The following is a 5462-nucleotide window of genomic DNA, read 5'->3' as shown; positions in this document are numbered from 1 at the left end:
CCACTGGGCCGGTAAGATACAATCTAAGTCAAATCCCTTATGAATACACAGTGGAAGTGAGGAACAGGTTTAAGGATTTAGATTTGGTGGACAGAGTGCCTGAAGAACTATGGATGGAGGCTCGTAACATTATACAGAAGGCTGCAACTAAAACCATCCCAATGAAAAGGAAATGCAAGAAAGCAAAGTGGCTGTCCAATGAAGCCTTACAAATAGCAGGGGAGAGAAGGCAAGCAAAATGCGAGGGAGATAGTGAAAGATACAGGAAATTGAATGCAGAGTTCCAAAAAATAGCAAGGAGAGACAAGAAGGCCTTCTTAAACGAGCAGTGCAAAGAAATAGAGGAAAACAATAGAATGGGAAAAACCAGAGATCTGTTCAAGAAAATTGGAGATATGAAAGGAACATTTCGTACAAAGATTACCATAATAAAAGACAAAAGTGGAAAGGACCTAACAGAAGCAGAAGACATCAAGAAGAGGTGGCAAGAATACACAGAGAAATTATACCAGAAAGATATGGATGTCTCGTACACCCCAGGTAGTGTGGTTGCTGACCTTGAGCCAGACATCCTTGAGAGTGAAGTCAAATGGGCCTTAGAAAGCACTGCAAATAACAAGGCCAGTGGAAGTGATGATATTCCAGCTGAACTATTTAAAATTTTAAAAGATGATGCTGTCCAAATATGCCAGCAAATTTGGAAAACTCAGCAGTGGCCAGAAGATTGGAGAAGATCAGTCTACATCCCAATCCCAAAGAAGGGCAGTGCCAAAGAATGCTCCAACTACTGCACAATTGCACTCATTTCACACGCTAGCAAGGTTATGCTTAAAATTCTACAAGGCAGGCTTAAGCAGTATGTGGACCGAGAACTCCCAGAAGTGCAAGCTGGATTTTGAAGGGGCAGAGGAACCAGGGACCAAATTGCAAACATGCGCTGGATTATGGAGAAAGCTAGAGAGTTCCAGAAAGACATCTACTTCTGCTTCATTGACTATGCAAAAGCCTTTGACTGTGTCAACCACAGCAAACTATGGCAAGTTCTTAAAGAAATGGGAGTGCCTGATCACCTCATCTGTCTCCTGAGAAATCTCTATGTGGGACAAGAAGCTACAGTTAGAACTGGATATGGAACAACTGACTGGTTCAAAATTGGGAAAGGAGTATGGCTAGGCTGTATATTGTCTCCCTGCTTATTTAATTTATATGCAGAATTCATCATGCGAAAGGCTGGGCTGGATGGATCCCAAGCCGGAATTAAGATTGCCGGAAGAATTATCAACAACCTCAGATATGCAGATGACACAGCCTTGATGGCAGAAAGTGAGGAGGAATTAAAGAACCTTTTAATGAGGGTGAAAGAGGAGAGCGCAAAATATGGTCTGAAGCTCAACATCAAAAAAACTAAGATCATGGCCACTGGGCCCATCACCTCCTGGCAAATAGAAGGGGAAGAAATGGAGGCAGTGAGAGATTTTACTTTCTTGGGCTCCATGATCACTGCAGATGGTGACAGCAGTCACAAAATTAAAAGACGCCTGCTCCTTGGGAGAAAGGCAATGGCAAACCTAGACAGCATCTTAAAAAGCAGAGACATCACCTTGCCAACAAAGGTCCGTATAGTTAAAGCCATGGTTTTCCCTGTAGTAATGTATGGAAGTGAGAGCTGGACCATAAAGAAGGCTGATCGCCGAAGAATTGATGCTTTTGAATTATGCTGCTGGAGGAGACTCTTGAGACTCCCATGGACTGCAAGAAGATCAAACACATCCATTCTTAAGGAAATTAGCCCTGAGTGCTCACTGGAAGGACAGATCCTGAAGCTGAGGCTCCAATACTTTGGCCACCTCATGAGAAGAGAAGATTCCCTGGAAAAGACCCTGATGTTGAGAAAGATTGAGGGCACAAGGAGAAGGGGACGACAGAGAACGAGATGGTTGGACAGTGTTCTCGAAGCTACAAACATGAGTCTGACCAAACTGCGGGAGGCAGTGGAAGACAGGAGTGCCTGGCGTGCTCTGGTCCATGGGGTCACGAAGAGTCGGACACGACTAAACAAGAACAATTACTAGCACTGACTATAATTGTAACTTGATTGTTATAAGAAAATTAACTCTGGCTATTACCCATATAGTTGTACCATTGGTAGATAAACAAGAGGAAAAAATACTTGGACAGAAGCAGTTGAATGCAGTTGCTATTTTTATGCATTTCTAAATCTCATTTAATTAAGCATTTGAGTCGGAGATATTTAATGCTTTCCAAATACATAAATGACACGACTAAATGACTAAACAACAACACGGAGGGGCGCGGTTGGCGCTGTGGGTTAAACCACAGAGCCTAGGATTTGCCAATCAGAAGGTCGGCGGTTCGAATACCCGCGATGGTGTGAGCTTCCATTGCTCGGTCCCAGCTCCTGCCAACCTAGCAGTTCGAAAGCACGTCAAAGTGCAAGTAGATAAATAGGTACTGCTCCGGCGGGAAGGTAAACGGCGTTTCCGTGCGCTACTCTGGTTCGCCAGAAGCGGCTTAGTCATGCTGGCCACATGACCCGGAAGCTGTACGCCGGCTCCCTCGGCCAATAAAGCGAGATGAACGCCACAACCCCAGAATCAGTAACGACTGGACCTAATGGTCAGGGGTCCCTTTACCTTTTAACACGACTAAACAACAACAACTGAGATACAGTCGATTTCCTGGTGATCCCATACAAGTAATGAGGATCTAAATATTCTCTCTTCTTGAGAGAATGTGAAAAATCTGCAGGTGGTTCATGTCAACATCTTGTTTTTGCCTGTTCTAGCAGAGTAACAGTGTCTCGGAAGCAGCTGCTGCCTGTCATGACACAAATATGCCTGAATTGGGTTGTTTTACTTCCCGTGTTTGGGCATAAATTTAGTCTCTTCCCTAGGCTTGTGAGATACGAATAATTTTATAATGCAAGAATGCCCTTACTGATCAGGGGTAGGGGAGCCAACTTGATTAAAATATGGGGGGGGGGAGGTAAACCTCACCCCACATAATCAATCACATGACGTGGTTCACACACTCTGTTTGAATGGCAATCCCCATCAATGGGGGCAGGCAGACCCCTTAAATATTTTATTAGGAGTTGGCTCCTAATACCAGGAGTGTAACCAGATACATGATGGGATTGTGTTTGCATCTTGCATCTTGTCATATTTGTGTGAAACAAGTCTGAAATTAACCTGCATACAGGTAAACCTTCCAATAGGAGTGGATGAGGACCTTTCTGTTGTGGGATTAGGTCCATCCCCTCCATTGCACAAATCTGTAAAAGGGCACCTGCGTGTGTAGCTGTTCTCCCTCAACGCTCCAGATCATATTTGTTGGGGCATGTAGTGGCAGGAGAGGGAGGAAAAGTTGGGTTGCGCAAGAGGAAGTCCTTGGGTGAACGAGACAACCTTGTTAGATACAACGCCAGGTGTGTATATAGTGGCAGCTCCTTATGGGTTGAGAGGTGATGGCACCCAGGTTATGAAACACCCTCCCATTCACCACAAGGTAGTTCTGAATGCTGGTTTTGGACACTATAATGCGTACAGTCTACCAGTATTTTAATGTGTACAGTCACATTATATAATGTGTACAGTCTACCAGTATTTTAATCCCTCTCAAAAATATGTGTGCATGCAAGGTCTAATCCTGTTCCTCACAGAGGCTACACAAATCATTACCCCATTTATGAAAGCAGCAGACTTGAAGCTAAAATTCCATATAATCTGCTTCCTTTGCCCCTGTAATGCTGACTGTTGGATCAGGCCATAGGAGAAATATTGAGGTTTGCTGTGCTTCTGGGAAAAACACATTTTTACCTTTGCTGATAAAAACTGGAATGGAGCACAGCCTCCACATCCCCAGAGGTGTTTTTTAGGCCACTAGCATTATTTTGCTCTATCAGAAGTGCAGCAGTATTAAAAACATAAAGAGTTGCTATCCAAATCTCTTTCTTGTCTTACAAAACAAACACTATATTATAGGCTCTTGTTTTTTCCTTACTTTCATTTGCTGTCGTTCTTATACACCTACAGATAATGTTTAATTATTATTTTTATACCCAACAGCCCTGAAATTGGCACCAGGTTTTGCATTTTTAAAATTAAATTCTAAGATATTAAATTCTAAGAAAAAATGATACATGCCCAGCCCTCTGTTGTCTTAACTTTGTATCCTAGGGTGGAACACTATGTAGAATTAAGACAATTGTTGCATCAGTGCAAGAATTTCTGCTTTCACAATGTTCTCCCTGACTCCTCCCCCTGCGTACCCCCTAAATCTGGGGTTTCTCCGACCCTCTGGAGCAGATCTGGGGGGGTGTGGGGCACATGGAGGAGGAGGTGGGAATGTTCTGCTGCAAATCTGGAAATCCTTGTGACGGGACTTGTTAACAGACTACTGTTCAAAGGCTGAAGGAAGATGATGAAAGGAACATCCTCCTTTGGAAAGCGTCGCAATAAGACACACACTTTGTGCCGTCGATGTGGGTCCAAAGCCTATCATCTCCAGAAGTCCACCTGTGGGAAATGTGGATATCCTGCTAAGCGCAAGAGAAAGTATAACTGGAGTGCTAAGGCCAAGAGGCGCAATACTACCAGAACTGGCCGTATGAGGCACCTGAAAAAGGTTTACTGCAGATTCAGGAATGGATTCTGTGAAGGAACAGCGCCAAAGCCCAAGAGAGCTGCTGTTGCAGCATCCAGCTCATCTTAAGGACTCAAATGTCTTTTTTAAAATAAATGGCCTGAACTGCCGGGGGGGGGGGAGAGGCAGTCCAAATATCATTTATATATTATCTTCAAAATATGTTCCAGTTTTCCAGGAATCACTCGCTTGTCTAAATGTGGGTGTCTGGAATGTAGATCCAAAAGTACATTGTTGGCTGATCTTTGAATGTATGTCAGGTAAGTATACATGGGATTTATTTCTTAATAAATGGGCACGTAAATTTAGCAATAGGTACGCTCTGTCTTATTCTGCACACACATAAGCCTTTCCTATGTTTTTTGCTATATGTATTTCAGCACTTGGTTTTGCTCCACCTCCGGGAAGGTTTTCAAGATGAAGGGTTTGAATTATGCACCAACAATGCTCAAGGGGTCCCTGCTAGTGGATTATTATAATATTTTCTGGGTCAGGTTAATAATTCACGGGCTATTTCTGTGTGAGAATAAGATACATGGCTTGTCACTTCCAGGGCCTCTAATGGGCCTGAGAACAAGAGGTCCGTTTTTTATGAGTTTAAGCATCTGACACAAAAAAAAGTGGTTGGGAGCAAAGTGAATACATGTAAGGAAAGAATCCTTGTCACTGAGGGTAAAACCGAAATAGTAAGGTGCTTTAAGGATGCAATTCACTGCGATTTTAAACTGGGAAAGGATTTAAGCCAAGCTGTTTCCTTTTAATGTCATAGGGATATGGCTGTAAACCTAAGCCACTTA

The 5462-nt window shown here is 43.2% G+C and overlaps 1 pseudogene across 1 annotated transcript; it reads left to right on the top strand.

Moving 5' to 3' along the window:
* The first annotated feature begins 4402 nt into the window (after nt 1-4402).
* On the top strand, nt 4403-4774 carry LOC308583056 (large ribosomal subunit protein eL37 pseudogene; annotated as a pseudogene). Its single transcript has one exon. The product of its transcript is annotated as a large ribosomal subunit protein eL37 pseudogene (transcript).
* Nucleotides 4775-5462: the final 688 nt, after the last annotated feature.

This window comes from Podarcis bocagei (assembly GCF_964188305.1).
Source record: "Podarcis bocagei genome assembly, chromosome: 1".
Taxonomy (NCBI): Eukaryota; Metazoa; Chordata; class Lepidosauria; order Squamata; family Lacertidae; genus Podarcis; species Podarcis bocagei.
The sequence above is the reverse complement of the archived record's forward strand: the minus strand, read 5'-3'. Positions and strand labels throughout refer to the sequence as shown.